Raw genomic sequence first — 18647 nt, 5'->3', positions numbered from 1 at the left:
CGACATCTGTCATTTTAAACAAGGAGAGATATATCTTTACCACCGTATGCTAGAACGAGACAGCAGCATCTGGTGTATTTTCGTCTTCTTATATTGTCTTTATCATTCTTTTTCGTTTACCACTTATTTAGTGGGAAAAATCGTAATGTTGTATATGTAATTACTTTTTTAAATTTCAATAAGTACACATAACGTAATGCACACATCCTGTATGCGAATCCCGTGGTGTTTCTATTTCGCGTTTATAGGGCACTGGGTAACACCTGATTATCTCACATTGTGCGCTCTGCGCGCACGCGGCTCCACCTCACTGTTTTGTAGCGAGTTATGAACAAGTAAAATATGTAGTATGAAACGTAAATTAATTTCCTGTTATTATTTTTTTCTCTAATGCTTTAATTATCCTTTTGAAAGTATAAATTATATTTATCAAAATCGATTCACAATCGATGTACAAAATATATCATAATAAAAATCTGCCAAATTGCGTACCAAATGTTTATAAGATATACCTGTTTACTTATATATATTATTATTATTATTTCATCCGTTATCTGTCCACTGCTGGACTTCCCCATAAGGGAAGTTTTGCCAGTAGTTACCACTCTCGGCAGGCGGGTTGGCAACCGCAATTAGGCTTTTAGAGACGTTTTAAGAGGGACGCTGCTGCCCATCCCTTCACCATAAGCTCCCTTAGTCACCTCTTACGGTACCCACGGGAAAGGAAAATGTGGCCAATTCTATTCCAAGATACGAACGGAGACTTGTTTAAACTTTATAGATATTTCCTAAATAATATCAAGAATAAACAATTTAAGATTGTGTTTCATAAAACAAATTAAATCAATTGTGGTATAACGATTTATTTTAATTTAAAAACTAAACCCCTTAACCGATTTTGATAAAATTTCTATGAAACTAATACTAAGTAGGTATATAATTTCAGATAACAACCGACTTTTCCAAATCTGTTTATATGACTGAGGTATAAGGTAACGAGCATATAAAAATAATAGCTGAATTGAATTGAGAACATGTTTTTTTTTAAATCGGTAAAAATAGATTATACGACAAAAAACAGGTGATTAAAAATCCCCATTTTTTTAAATCATTATATGAATAATTTTATGATTACTGATACTCTGACTTTTTTTTATACCACTGAGGTGGCAAACAAGCATATGGCCCACCTGATGGTAAGTGGTTACCGTAGCCTATGAACACTTGCAATACCAGAAGTATTACGCGTGCGATGCCGATCCTGAAGAAACCTCTTTACCCCCCTTTTGAAGAACCCCATGCTGTAGTCTCTTGGGAAAACCTCGGCAAGGAGTTGAGACAAGATAACTATTATACTCAGCGAGTAATACGAAATGTAACTGTATGTCAAATAGCTTAAGGTAATAAATTCTTTAGTATGTAATTTTCATACCAATAAAAATTCACAGAACCCTAAAACATATCAGTAAAGATCAGCACATGACCGTAATTTTATACTTAGGTAACTTTATTATTTTTATTACGTACTTAAACTACTTACATTCAAATCTAGATACACTACTTCAATCTAGATGTATCTCAACAAAACAATGTGCCTGATTACATAACTGTCCATTACACATATACGTAAACACTGTAAAATGTCGCTCTAACATTTAACGGAACATATTTATATCAGAGTTAAAATACGATGCTTATTTTGAGGAGACTCCGCACTAGTCCGCTATCGACAAATTATAAACGTAAATGGTTTTTTAATGGATGATAATGAAATGGTAACCTAGCCTGCACTATCGGTATACGCTGACGGGGCACCAGTAAGGGATGATAGATGAGAATGAAAAAATCAGGTCAGTTAGCCCACTGGGAATTCAGCACGCTGGTTTCCAGGGGAGGACGACGGGGAGGTCGACCTGATAGGGTATATTGTTAGCAATGGGATTAGTAATCTGCATTCCCAACAATCCCCCCCCCCTCACGTAAATGGTTTAGTACAATGTTCAACACGAGTAGCTGCACAAGATCACACATACTTTTATATTTAACTTTACCATAACCTCGTCCACGTGACTGGAATATATTTACTAACCGAGATAAAAAGTAGCTTATTTGCTTACCATTCTAAGTTGCATAAAATATACCCTATCAGGTTACAAAAATATACCTTCCATGTGGTTCTCCTTGAAAACAACCATAATTAGTTATTATTGAATTCGTTTCGATGAGCCAACTGACCTGCTCTCGGCTTCACCTCTTATCTCTCACTGATGCCCCGCCAGCGGATACCCATAACACAGATGGAGTTTCCATTCCATATTCACCCATAAAAAAAATAGTTTCCAAACGGGATGATGTAGAGATCGACCTGAGAGTGTATCGCCAGAAATAAGATCACTAGTCCCCATTACTTTCCCCTGCCTCTGTGTTCCCAACAATCCCGGTCCTCCCCCTCTTCATATTTTACATTTAAAGTGTGTATACGGTGTGCCCCACCGCGGATACAAAATACAACTAATTACACTAATACGATTACTATCGGACACGTGTGGTCGCTCTTTTATCGCACGATAAAATTACGAGTCAGATACCATTGTCTAAATACCAACCATTTTATTATGACCACGTAACTGCCACGAAATTGTCCATAACCACGTAACGTGCATGTTACCCGTAATGCTTGAGCGATAAGGCTGTAGACATATTAGACTGATAGATTCATAGACGTTTGGCGTAATGCGGTTTGGTTGAGATTTTTTTATAAAATTTGAGATGTTCCTTTGATGATGAAAAATGGTAATTTTCGCCCACAGACAAGAATAGCACCATGGATATTAATAATACAATATGATGCTCATAATTTTTTTTTTTTTATACAACTTAGAATGGTAAACAAGCTGATGGCCCACCTAATGGAAAGTGGTAACCGTCGCCTATAGACATGAGCAGTACCATGGACCTAACTGAGTATACTGTTTCGCCCATGATACTCCCCATACTCAGATGTTGTTCCTCTGTACCCTGTAAATTCACGCCAAAAAAAAGTGGGTGATATATAGTATATATAATTACAATATCTATATATTGATCCAAGAACGGATATATTGAATATAGTTTATCCAAAATATATTTAATATCATAATAAAGAAGCCGATCAAAATTAATATAGATATCCAACCGACATGTGCAATATCGAAATGGTTGTTAATCATTTTTCTGTATTCAATAGCCAGAGAAAGAAATATATGCTATAGGTACATAGATATCGGAAGGGTGACGATATTACCCACGCCTACTATATAGGGCGTGAAAGTACGAGTAGACAGTTATAATGTAAATAAATATTGCTAAATAAAGTAACACTACATTTAAAGGACATGTCGTGAAATTCGTGACCAATTTATAATTTATGCCAATGCAAGAATTGAACACATTCATAGCAACACCGACAAACAGCCGCCATAGTTGTTCACGGGAACACGAGTCTGATTTCTGTTCTATCTACATTTTAATATTACATTTACATGACATTATGGTCGGCCCTTTCATTTTTGTTTTGTAGCTCGAAAATCGTGCTTATCCATATTATACTAGGTTATCTGTAAAATTATAATGTAAATAAAGAGATGTAATAACTAAGAAGACAAAATTTAATGTGCAATGCTAGTCTTATTTTACCATAATGTATAGAAGAAGTAAAATGTTTAGATACTACTATTTATTATCCATAGAGAAAAACTGCGGACAGTAGTAGATAATTAATTAATTACTAGCTGTATCCCAAGACATTGCCTGTGTGAATTAATATATAATATGTATATTCTATGTGTGAATGCCGTAAGAGTGAACTAAGGGAGGACGAGGGACGGGCAGCAGTATACCTCTTATAACATATCCAAAGTCTAACTGCGGTCGCCAATCCGTCTGCCAAGTATGGCACCTACTGGCAAAACCTCCATAGGGGAAGCAGTGGTTCCGTTTGTCATTCTCAGTTGCCAAAAAAAAATATTCTAAGCATAACACCCTATAATGCCCTAAGATTTCTGAAGGCAATAGTGTTATGCTTCCGTTTTTATACGTATTGCTATTACGTTGCTAACGCATGAAAATTTTCATCGGCGTCGTATATTCTATGATATCTGTAGTATTATTCATGTCTATAGCGCACGGTTACTATTTTATAGCAGGTGAGCCGTCAGCTATTTGCCATTCTAAGTTGCCAAAAAAAGAAATGGGTCTAACGTAATAGAAACCCCTATTGATTGCAAAAATAATATTATTTTTTAATTTTAATTTAATTTTATACTACGGGAGTATAAAAAAGAAAAATACAAAAAAAAAATAAAAACAAAAATCAATGATTACATAACAAAAGGAGTCCCAGTGTATCCGTCACTCTAGTGCCCACATACCAGCACTTACAACACACATGTCCACTTATCTCAGGGAGTCACGACTAGATCGCTCGATTGTTGCTTTCGCGTCACTTTATTGTCGTCATATCACGTTGCACAATATCCCTCTGTACGTGTCCACTATTTACCTCTTTTTAGCCTATAATTAGACCTTTAATCCCTCTTTAACCCGTTGTTGATATGTCGGTAAATATATTAAAGTTTAAATTACGATACGCGCGACGATTATGGTTGGCAAATATCGTTAGTATACATGTATATAATAATCGTTAGAAGGATAAATGTATCACATATTTCAAAAGTAAAAATTATTATTCCTAAAAATATATAAGAGTTTAGTAAAAAGTAAAATAGAAGCCAAAAGAGAAAGGGTAAGATCGAGAAATAACTACATGAGACAGATAAAAGAAACAGAAGGTGTCATGTCGTATAGGAAGGTAAAAGATATGGCCTAGAATATAGCTGGCTGGAAGAGAATGCATGAATTATTTACCCCGACAGGAAGAAACTCTTAAAAAATAAGAAGAAAAATATGGTATTTTTTGTACGAACTGAGATGTTCGCTTCCAATTAATTATTAGACACTTGCACCTAAATTGTTTTCAATTACCCTTCTATAATTAATTTTTATATTTGTGAGGGGGAGGAAGGGTGAAAAAAATTGTTATTAATGGCGAACAATAGCCCTAGTAATATATACCTGTTCTATCAGGTAGACCTCCACGCAGTTCTGTTCCTGATGGATTCGTCACGATATGCAACTGATCTGTGTGACTAAACGTCACCAGTAATCCCTCTCCGGTACTGTATCACCGCAAATACTAATTTAAGGTGAAATATTAATACAGAAGGGAAAAACATTCCATTTCCATCAATTAAAAAAAAACATCATATATCATACGTTTCTTAAAGATAAAAAATCTCATCTGAAGATTCCATTAAAGATTGATTGTTTCTTGAAGGAAATTCATTTGGACGCGACAATGATCGTCAGCATGTAAACGCATTTACCTGCAATCTATTTTAATTAAAATCTCGTTTCGTAACAAATTGATTACGCTAACGGCGCCCGCGCACTCTAATTACTATTGTACAAACTTATCTAAACATGTCTACATACATATAATTCAATAGTACCGAAACAAACTAACATAATTTCTGTTTTCTAATATATTTCATATAATATATATCAAAGTATTAACTATTTTCTTTTTTAAATCAAAATATACTAATACGGCCGTGTGGTCCCGGTATAAAATAGCCCACCCCTTCCTTTCCCATAGGTGTCGTAAAAGTCGACTAAGGGAGGGCGTGGGATGGGCAGCAGAGTCGCTCTTAAAACATCTCTAAAGCCTGACCGCCTGCTTCGTCTGCACCGGCTATGGTTGCCAATACGCCTGCCAAGCGTGGCTACTTGGCACCCCCCCCCCAAGGGGGAAGTGTATATTCAGCAGTGGACAGTTAAAGGCTGATATAATGATATTAATATTGACATGATAGGAATTACTTTTTTATTTTCAAATTATAGTAATTATATTTGATTCGACTCATTACATGGACTACTAGAATGGAGTAGAAGAAACTGTAACAAAACAAACATAGCAATACAAGTAAATATTATACGGAAATAGTATATCTTTTAATAAGCTATTTCTCGCGGCTTCGTCCGAACCGTTATAAGCCATTTCCGTGACTTATAAATATGATATAATTCAAGAATTATGTAACAAGTACCTAATATAAAACAATGTATAAATTATACTAATAATAAAGATTTAGAAAAATTGTGTAAAATATTTTTTGAAATTTGTTTATGTATTACTAAACCTTTAATAGTAATGAAAGAAATTGTATCCAGCGACGGCCGTGTGAATTGACATAAAAAATTATGCTCTGTAGTATAGTGGTAAATACATCAAGGTCATATGTTAGTTATTATTAGTATGTAAAATTTCATTTTAATCGTCACTGAATAAAAGTTAATTAAGTAAGAGGTGAATAAAGGAACTTAATGGTAAGATTTTTTTTTATACAACTTAGAATGGCAAACAAGCTGACGGACCACCTGATGGAAAGTGGTAATCGTCGCCTATAGACATGAGCAGTACCATGGACATAACAGAGTATACTGTTTCGCCCATGATACCCAAGCGTTGCCATTCCTGAGGACTCAGGTGTTATTCCTCTGTACCCTGTAAATTCACGCCATATCCCACCCTTCAAACCGAAACACAGCCATGCAAACAAAACTGCTTCACGGTTGAAACACAAGTGGGACAGAGGTACCCAAGCAAAATAAAGCAGCAGCGTCCATCTAAAAACATCTCCAAAGCCTAACTTTATTGATCTAGCTAGGATTCAGTATTATGTGAAACCCCTTATAAAAAAAAGTAAAAGTCTACCACCATTTACGATAATTCATCTATAATTCGGTGTTGACAACCTTCGGTGCACATTATAACCAATCAACATTCCTTATATATTAATTCCAGTTTAATGTACGGTGTAACCTACTAAATACACCCCTGTGCCGTTAGTTGCGATAAACTCAGCGCTACCACTTATAAATTAGCAACACACAGGGCCCGCTCCGGGCGCGGCCACTATATCGCATATTCTTAAATCTCATACTATCTTCATCATTTATCTATAAACGGGCATATGCTAATCGTTGGTTGCAAATAAGCCAACGTTTGACACAGTTAATAGTAAACGTTTGTAGCAACGTTTACAATTTTTGTTTTTTTTTTTCATTAATTGTTCACTGTTTTAAATTTATTTTATGGAATTCTCTTTGAAAATCACTTACAAAAAATATTAATTGTAAAAGAGAACGAATATCAAAGAATTTTGGTATACAAACAATTATTAATCGTGATTATAGGATATTTTTATTGTTATTTACACAGGCTTTAGAAATTGCTTTGCATCAATGTTATAAAAAATATAATAATAAATAAATACCTAAGACTTAGGTATTTATTTATATTAAAATATGTTTACTATTTGTCTATAATATAAAGTGGACTAATTTAATTGTTTGCCAAATGTTTGTACCAAATGATCCAGACTCGGTTACAAGCTCTCATGCATATACAGCTATTCGAATATGAGAGCTCCTTGTATCAAAGCAATCCTGATAACGTAAGATCCCCCTTATTCAGTAGTGAATAACATTCGGTAACAAGGTAAATAACATTATAAGGGCACTTTCACACTGTCGTAAATAGAACTACCTGTACCAAAGCAATCCTGATAACGTAAATATTGGGTGATAAGTATATATATAAATATGTATATCAAAACGTATGTAATTTCACAGAATTATATTTCTATACATGTATAGAAATATAATTTTTATACCACACATATGAAACTAGCCGTGTAGGTCCCAACATAGAATGGGCCACCCTTCCTTTCCCGTGTGTGTCGTAAGAGGCGAGTAAGGGAGCTCATTGTTGAGGGATGGGCAACAGCGTTTTTCTTACAACATCACTAAAAGCCAAACTGCGGCTGTCAATCTGCCTACCAAGTGTGGCAACTACTGGCAACCCCCCCCCCCCCCCGCCCCTTATTGGAGAGATCTGTAGCAGCAGCAAGTGGACAACAAGTTCAGCAGTAGATTGTTAACGATACAACAACATATAGTCCACATGATATGGAACATATGATGACAATAAATATAGCAGCGTAATAATCCCTACGACACGGTGTCGTCAACCATTGGCTACTGCACCATTTAGTTCACGAGAGCACCGCGATTGTCCGAAGGGCGCCACCGTCGATTCACTAATAAACCGCGCTCGCCGCCTGGCACACATTCACTCCCTTTATTAGCAATTCCGATATGCGAAAGCGATATTATGGTCACATAAGTGGAACTTACTGTCGAGTGCACCATTTCATTTTATCACACATACATTACAGTGGATAGTGCATTTTGTAGAATGTTAGAATTACTAAGCGACACAGCGTTATTGGCCACATAAACTGTGTTGATGTAATAAGCTGTGAGTTTCATATATTTGTCTGACAAATCGGCCGTTTTGCCGGATTATTGGTATATCGTTTCATTTGCATGTGAGATATTTTGCGTTTATTGAGAAATTTCCATTTTGCTTATGGGATTAAATTGCTTGAATGCCTCTTTGGTGTGTCTGTTAAGGAATGGAATTGCGTAAATTGAGACTCTGTTTGATACTTAGTAAAATAAACAGCAATTTAAATGTTTCTTTGTGTACTTAGTTTAGATAGACTATCTTGTTAAAATAATAAAATTCTAACTGAACGATAGCTGTACATGGAAGATATTTAAAAAAAAACACGATGTAAGTGATTTCAATAAGAGGAATAGAAGTCAAAATAATATTTTCTAGAAATGTTGTGTCCGTATGTTTGTTCTGGTATGGTGCCAAAACTATTACAAGTAAATTATTGATTTTCACTCTTGTGGTCCTGAATGTCTAATTTTGAAACTGAATTATATTTTTTTTTTGATACGAAATCTAAAATTAGTTAATTGTTTTCCTACTTCTGAAATAAACGAGCACGAAGTAGCGAACAAAATACTAGGTTGTAATAAATAAGTACTTACCTAACTGACTATTGGAAATATCTAATCTACGTTTACAAATACCTAGCAACAATAATGCCTTTTTCTTATTTTACTACCTGTCTAATCTATAAGTATACATGAAGTGTATCTAATCATAGAAAGGAATACGTAATACAAAGTAAAGCCATTTAATATAATTGTAATACACTTTCAATAACAATGAAATTATTATTAGTATTGTAAGGAAAAACTTACCAGCGTTATCCTCTTTAGAGAGACACGTTCCTAGAAATGAGATGGTAATAAGGTTACCACTCTTTGGAATCAACTTCCAGCAGCAGTATTTCTGAACCGATACGACATCATAACCCTCAAGAAAAGAGCATATTTAAAAGGCTGACAGCATAGCCGTTGATGTTGTGGGTGATCATGGGCGGCAGTAGTCACTTACCGTCAGCTGAGCCGCATGCTCGTTTGCCCCCTATGTTGTAAAAAAGTCATTATTAAAAAGGATGCGAATACTTTAGTTTGTTATATATTTAACACTAATATTTATTTAGTCTTGATTTCACACAAGTAGATAGAAAAGATAAATTAGTATTTTATATCAATTTTAATAAACAAGTTTTTGATACATTTAATTAAATTGATGCAATTTTTGTAAGAATCTCTATTTAAAATATGAATAATTATATATAGTCGATAATTCTCATCGATAATTTAGCTTTCCAATATGTATAAATACGAGGGAAAGTAGTCAGTAATGAGGTCTAACAGCCCCACTGCTAGCAATATACTTTATTAGGTCAGTCTCCACGCGGTTCCCCCTGGAAATCATCTTTCTTAATTCCTGTTGAATCCATTCATGTTTCGTGAAGCAGTTGTGTTTGCATGGCTGTGTTTCGGTTTGAACCGAACCGGTTTGTTTGGTTACAGGGTACAGAGGAATAACACCTGAATCCTCAGGAATGGCAATGCATGGGGGGTATCATGGGCGAAACAGTATGTGTGTGTACTGTTATGTCCATGGTACAGCTCATGTCTATAAGCGACGGTTACAACTTTCCATCAGGTGGGCTGTCAGCTTGTTTGCCATTCTAAGTCGTATAAAAAAAATACAAAAAAAATTCGTCGTGATGGGCCAACTGACCTGCTTTCAATCTTGCTTATCATCACTCACTGGTGCCCAGCCAACGCAGGCAGAGTTACCATTCCATTATTATCCATTAAATAATATGAACGAATAAATTCGATAATAAAAATCGTTCAACTGTTGATAGCGCAGGCACGATGGATTTTCATTAAGATCGAAAACTCGAAACGATTAGCGGACGTTCGAATAGATCAATAAAGTGATACGAACATATGCAGATTTATTCCCGCCCTATGCTATATATGGTCGACAGCGACCGGAGCGATCTCACTCGATTTATTTTAGATTGATTGAATCGCAATCAATATAAAACTTGACTGTTGGCTAATTGAAAATGCATACCGAGCCGAGATAGCGTCACGCGGTATCTTCGACATGTCAATATTGCATCGAGGAATGTTCTAATAAGGTAATACAACAATTTCCTAAATCGATTAACTTATGCATATGTTTATACAAACAGTAGGTTTATAAAATAGTAAATATGAAATATATTTACCAGAAGGAGACTTTGTACAAAAGTCGATTGGTTGGGTACCTGTGTCCAATTCGTGTTTCAACCGTGAAGCAGCTGTGTTTGCATGGCTGTGTTTCGGTTTGAAGGGTGGGATTTGGCGTGAATTTACAAGGGTACAGAGGAATAACATGAGTCCTCAGGAATGCCAACGCATGGGGGGTATCATGGGCGAAACAGTATACTCTATTATGTCCATGGTACTGCTCATGTCTATAGGCAACGGTTACCACTTTCCATCAGGTGAACCGTCAGCTTGTTTGCCATTCTAAGTTGTATCAAAAAAAATTAAATTAAGAGTCAGCGAAGTAATGTGAAAGTGAATTTGTTTAGTATTTTTAAACCTCGACCAATCGTCATATCTCGACACTTCATCATGTCCTCATATCAGCCGTTAACTATCCACTGCTGAATATAAGCCTCCGCTAAAAGAGGCGTTTACCAGTAGTCGCCACGCTTGGCAAGCGATTTAGCAACCGCAGTTAGGATTTAGTGATGTTTTAAGTAGAACGCTGTTGCCCATTCCTCGACCGTTATGTTCACTTAGTCACTTCTTACAACACCCATAATGGCCCATATAATAGTAAACTATGCTCGAACCACACGGCGATTTCGGTACTTACCTACGTAATATTTGAAATAAAGACGAGCATTTATAACATGTATACAGTCGAACATAGAACCTCCTCCTTTTTGAAGTAGGTTAAATATCATTCGCATATAGATACATGAAAGGACATTTTTTTTAATATTTTAAAATTATGTCCTACAAAAATAAAACCAATTATTTTGATTTCAAATCTTTACCGATTTCAGTATTTCTATGAGATTATCCCAAATATTAGATAAGCATATGTCTTTTAGAAAAAAATAATTTTCAAAATCAGACGAATCAGAAAAAACGAAATTAGTATAAAAATAAAAGTTTAAAAGCTACTTATTTTCAAAGTCGGTTGAAAAGCACTACGTTGTCTACAGTCAAGCCCGACATTACTGGAATGATGTAATTTATTGATAACGTCAAATATTCTAGACTAGTTATAATACGCGGCACTTCCTGCTAAAGTCAGTATATAAAGAATCCTATATGCTAAGTTAGGATATAATCTACCCATGTACCAAATTTAGGAGTATTCAAATTCATCCACTAGTTTTGCATGAAAGAGTAACAAAAATACGTACATACTTAAAAACTTTCGAATTTAAAAACCTCAATTGTATATAGTATTTAGTTAATTATGGATTCTAAATAAATTGAAGTATTGTCAATATACTTTGAAATAATCCAAGTTATTCAGAAATAAAGTTATTGATTCATGAATAAAAATATTACACAATAATACTTGACCCAACAAATCATCCGCTACAGCTGGAAAATGGGAATTAATGAACTTACGTTTGCCTTCATCTGGAAGCTTCCTTCGTTAAATTCCCTTTGAGATATAAATAAAGTAAATATAAGTTTCAAAAATAAACATCCGCTATAGATATTTAACCACACTTTCCGCTATGTACTCGCATAAGTTGTAAACAAACGTTCAAACATTACTAGTGACGTACCGAGTAAAGTTGACTCGAGTGTTGATTCGATTAACCATTGGGTAATCATATACTCTAGTACTCATATATAAAATTCTGATACACAATATTCTAAAACAGGATCGAGTATATATGGTATACCTTATTAATTATCAATAAACAAACCATTTACTATCTTCATCAAAAGTAAGGTTCAGTATTAGTAGTTCAAATTAAAAATTATTGGAATCTGATGAAATACTCTAATAGTCATACAATTACTCGAGTACTCGTCCGAGTTCAGACACGAGTCAGGCATCGATTCTTTCCTTAATGAGTACCAAAATATTCAAATACCAAAAAAGACCAACTCGGCACATCACTAAACATTACTCACTTCCCAATCACACTTTTTGCTGTCGGTAGGTGTAGTTAAGTTAATTTATATGCCTTCCTCCTTTTGCCCATTACGTATAATGAGCGGCCGACAAAGGGCGATCAAATCACGCAATCATCTGAAACACTAACCACCAAGGATATGCAAAAAGATTTAGTCTAAAGTAGTCTAGATGTAATAAAAAAAACAAGACAATCGAACATATTTTATGGTACCTACTGTATCACTGTTTAATAAGATCATTTTATAAATTAATTATTTTCTTCTAGAAATTGCTGCTGCTAACAAAATAATTATTTAACATAAAAAGTACCTTCTTTATATAAATTATATTAATCATAAGCCTAAAATATTAATCTATTAGTTTTATTTTGTTTAATTCCAGTAACTTCTGCGACCTTCCATATTAGTCATTGTTAGCAATCTAGCAAATTAGCGGAATTAAACAAAATAATTCTAATCGACTAACCTGTGATATGGACTTCTGCAAAATAACACCTAGTTCAGTAAAATACCTAAAATATGTGTTTTTATATATATATATATATATATATATATATATATATATATATATATATATATATATATATATATAATAAATTTATTAAATAAATAAATAACACTAAATATATCACAAAGTGCCATATGGTCCCCTATTAAGTGGAGCTTCTATTAAAAGTACCTACTACAGAGTTGTCATATATTGCTTCCTTTACAAACATTTATATTATGGCAACATTATATTATTGACTAATATAATTGTGGAAAAATCCCGTCAAAATACACAATATATCAACGCAAATTTACAATCGAACCCACTTTCAGTATTACAACAATAGCTTTCTCCCATCTCCATTTTTCACTCGCATTATGTGTTGCGAGTGGATGTTTTATATTATTTTCCGAAGGTGTATTATTTCTCCACAAAAGACAATAATTCACGCATTCAAATCGCATGCCGCCATTTTTTATATCGCGTGTGTTTCGCGCCTTTTTCGGGCGCGGGCGCGTCCCTAATAAAATTAGGCTCGATGTTATAGAGCTTGGAAATTTTAGAACTCTAAATAATTATAATATTTGTTGTGATAACAATGTATAATGAGACAACTATAAATGTATTATTAACGAATAGCATTTTTTACTTACAATCTAAAAGAATACAAAAAAAGATGTAGATAAAATCAGTTGTCTTGTTATACATATATGTCACACTAAATCGATTGGAAGGCTATGTGGTTTGTTATATAGTCCATTATTATTTTCAGGTATCTACTTGATCCGTTACGACTAACATTACGGATTGAAAGATTAAAAAGAACCGCCTACCTCCACAACCAGATTACAACATAAAAAGTACCTACTGATTATTTGTAAAAATAATTTCTTTTTATTAACACTTTATAAACGTAAACGCATGAACTAATAATTTTACGACAAAAAAATATAGCTTTCCCGTGTCTAGCATTTCCGAACTCTATCCGCCGCGACCATAAATTGCCGGATTCGTTTCTTGTCTTTGCTTGCCTTCGCCCAATGTTGATTTAACACGGTTTTAGTCTTATTGATTCTTTATTACGAGAATACCACCCGTATTGTCTATGCGCACGCAAGTTGACTTTAATTAATATAAAGCCATTGTTATTGGTTGATGTATGTTTATTTCCGTTTGTTTTCTGTTGATTACTGGGGTTGATGAGGTACGACTTTGGTCCTTACGTGTAAGTCAACATATTGAATTGCCAAAATACAATTAAACAGGTGAAATCATTTGTCAAACCGCAATATCAAGTGTTTATTTACATTGGTCATATTTACATTCAATTGTTAATTAAAATATAAAATTGTGAACACATAACAAAAACTTTACAAACATCATCGTCTGTCGTTAACTATCCACTGCTGAATATTGGCCACCCCATAAGTGGGGGGGGGTCAGTAGTTGCCACGTTTAACAAATGGGTTGGCAACCGCAGTTAGCCTTTGGTAATGTTTTAAGAGGGACGCTGCTGATCATCTCTCGACTATTAAGTTCCCTCAGTCGCCCCTTACGACACTTATGGGAAACAAAGGGGTAGTTCATTCTATTCTGTGACCACACGGCATATATACATATATCGCTCATGCCAATCAGATATTAATATCCATTTGGATTGAGTTCTTCATTTATTGGAATGAACGAATATATATATATATATATATATATATATATATATATATATATATATGTATATTTCATATATATTCGTTCAAGACGAGGACGACGCAGACGAGGTTACCATTCCATTATCATCTATGAATAAAATCGTGTTTATATATATATATATATATATATATATATATATATATATATATATATATATATATATAAAACTACTATATATACCTATATATAGCATATATATATGACGACGTGTGTTTATTAGTAAAAGTTCAGGTTGCGTGGCAGCCGAGCGCGCAACTTTTACTAACTGCGATGCCGTTAATTAACTACTGAGCATATATTCTAAACGTCTAATTAACTATCGACCAAATAGTTCATTAACTATTCGCGTTTAACAAGTAGATTTTGCTCAGCAAGTAAATAGCTAGTTGAATCGTAATAAAATTAACATATATAATTTTTTAGGCTTTTATTCAAGGAAAAAAATGTATATAAGGGATTTTAGGATAGGAACAATAGAAGCCAAAATAATAATTTTAAGAAATTCTGTCTGTATGTATGTTTATTCCGGTATCAAACAAAAACTGCTGCACCAAGATGAATACGATTTTCATTGTCGTATTCCTGAAGGTCTAACATAAAAATTATTTTCATGCGACATCTAGATGTCCTATTTTTTTTTATTATAGCACGACATGTAACCACACTATCCTGAGCAAAAACAGACAACATATTCCAAGAATACGGTCAACCGAAAAGAGAATTTACACTCTCAACGGTTGACCATACTATGCCGCCTCACTAAGTGTTTTTTCATAATACGTTTGAGAGATCCAAAGTCATGGGATGAAGGAAACACATCACGGGAAAGGCCATTTACACATTGTTACGATGCGATTCAAGGTAAGAATTAACAAACGTATTTGTGCTTCTGTAATCCATTCGTATGAAGCAGCAGGCAAAAAACTAGTAAATAATTATTTTTTATCACATTGACTTCCCTGTAAAATATGAAAGAGGGACCAAATTCTTTGGAAATATAAAAACTCTAAATTACAAAACGCCAATTGTTAAAATTTACATGAAAAACTTATTACAATAGAGTAATAAAATATAAAAGGTACACAATGTTGTTTTTGCGTTTGATGGAACCCACTTACATTACAACTTCGATACAACAAACGGAAAGTAAAACAATAAGAGAAACCTAACAAACCAGAGTCTTCATGCAAAACGAGCGACATTACATCCACGCCACCCATATTTTCAATATAACGATGTTCCTAGATTTACTCAGAAGTAGGAGAATGCATTGCCCTGCCATTCACATATCCAACTTACTAATTAAGTCAACAACAGAGAAGAAAGCTGTAACTTTGACAATGTTCTCCATACGTAACAGCCCGTGCCATTGGCCAATGTAAATTGACCTTTGAAAACGTATAATAAATCCGTTTCGCCGGCCCGTCACGGTAGCGCAACAAAACGTCGGAGTTCAAATAATACTGGCAGCAGTAAAAAGCGAAGCCGCGGACATAGATCTGTGCCTATTTAGACACGTCCAAATCGAGTGGCCGCATGCACAGTAGCGCCACCATATAGAGTGGACAATAGCGCACCAATGACAATCGCGCGCAATCCCGCTGTGCCCTCATTATGGTGCCATGCGTGTGCAACTGGACTTGAATAGCCTTTTCATATCGGTTATTATGTTCGTATGCATAATAGGGAATTGGAAATTGAACGTAACCTGTTTGGTTTAATGTTGCTCCTATACAGGGAGACAATCGATTCTGTCAACGATTACCTAAGTTAAAATGTCGTATTTGACTTCAAAATACATTCATTATTACTGATTGATGCTATTTATGGTATGAGATGTATGCATTTCAGTTGTAGGCACTCGGTTGTCTCTATCTATATTTGAAGAGATATTGTTTGATAACATAGTATATTATATAAAAAAATAACAACCGACCTTATGACTTATCAGTATTTATTACATTTTGTATCCAGAAATAATAAAATATTGAAATGAATAAAGCAAAGCTTGTGTTTAGACAGAGGCTTTGATACTTATGTAGTTCTCTCTATGTCTTTCTATCCCGTAAAGGACTTGCGTAAGAATATACAATAACATAATTCTCTAATTTATTTGTTCCCTTTGTATTTCAAAATTTAATTCGTTTATCAGCTTCTGTTTTTCAAGTAGAAAATTATTAAAAAAAATACTATAAGTAAACACTTTACAAATGAGTTTATATTCTGTACATTAAAGCAAAAACTATTCATTGAACACGATGCTGTATCTCATTAAAGAACCGTCAAGAGACGTTTTACGTCATTAAATATGTAAATAGTAGGAATACGACCGTCCATTCAGGTGACATGTCAGCAGCTCTTGTAGACTTTATAATCTATGGAAAGTGACACTAATTAAAATGTGTTCACTATTTACTAATGACTGTCGCAATGTTGCATAACGATTCGCTCGCAATATTATTCAGAAAAAAAAACTTCATTAAGTATTTATTGGCTAAAAAAATGATACAGATGTCAATAAAGTCAAGTAATTATAATACAGATAATTGGAAATCTGATTTTACAATAATTTGTCTCTATCATGTTTGGTGGAAGAATATTGAAGAAGATTTATGAACTCGTCCAAGTACGCGAATATTTAGACTAATCCACAAACTCAAATCAAGATTTGTTTATTTTTTAATGAGTCTTAAAATACTTGAATATATACTAAAAAAGTTCGACTAGGCACATCACTAATTTTCTTGATTGTTCTCAATTCGATTGTTTTTTTTTTATTACCTCGTGTCTTCCGTCATTTATAAACGGTATTAGATTTTTTTTTTTTATTAAACGAATATAGTTTCAGATTGGTCCCCTAAAAATTTTATCAAAATCAGATAAATAATTTAGTTTTTAAATCAAAATAACTGGTTTGACCACGTTTGAAGTCGGTGTTTTTGTTTTTTTTTTCGAATCAAAATTTTGAATTACTGCAACTAAACATTTCCATGTTTGTACCCATATCTCAAGCAAACGCAGATAATGTCCTCCTAGGTACTAATTAAGAAACATGTCTGATGTAGGAGACAGGTTAATGCGCCGGTATGTACAACCTTAATTTACGATATCCGCTCTAAACCGAAAGTGTTTCTTGAACAGAACGCATAATAAGCACTGTCTCGTTATTTAATTACAGTTTCGTAATTAACGTAATGTTACATTTATATATTTGTATATGATTAATAAAATACATAAAGAAAATTACTTTTTTATTATCTTACAATGAAGGAACGGTAAGGATGTATTGCCGCCATTTGCAATTATATTAAACACAATTTTTTTTTCTTTTCTGTAAACCATAACATATTTGCTGACATAGACAAAAAAACTTAGACTAAATAATAATATGAACACAATATAAAGAGCAACTATTTTTTTTATGAACAATATCTACATATTATTTATTTATTTATTTATTCTTAGGAAAACATAAAGCCTGATACAATCAACACAAATTACATTTATGTTAAGCTATAAATAGTGTTCACGATGTGTATGCAATTAGACAATAGATTTATATATATATATATATATATATATATATATATATATATATATATATATATATATATATATATATATATATATATATATATATATATATATATATATATATATATATACTTAATATATATATATATATATATATTATAAAGTTATTATGTTAGGAGAGTTTTTTTTGTAAAAATGTTTTTTTTACATCACAGGGGGCAAAAGAGCATGCGACTCATCTGATAGTAAGTAACTACCGCCGCCCATCACCCACAACACCAACGGCATTGCAGGTATGCTGCTGGCTTTTTAATAAAAAATATGCTCTTTTCTTAAAGGTTATGATGTCGTGTAATAATGA

The sequence above is a fragment of the Galleria mellonella genome, unplaced genomic scaffold (genome assembly GCF_026898425.1).
Source record: "Galleria mellonella isolate WM207_F2 unplaced genomic scaffold, CSIRO_AGI_GalMel_v1 utg56, whole genome shotgun sequence".
Taxonomy (NCBI): domain Eukaryota; kingdom Metazoa; phylum Arthropoda; class Insecta; order Lepidoptera; family Pyralidae; genus Galleria; species Galleria mellonella.
Note: the sequence above shows the minus strand (reverse complement) of the source record.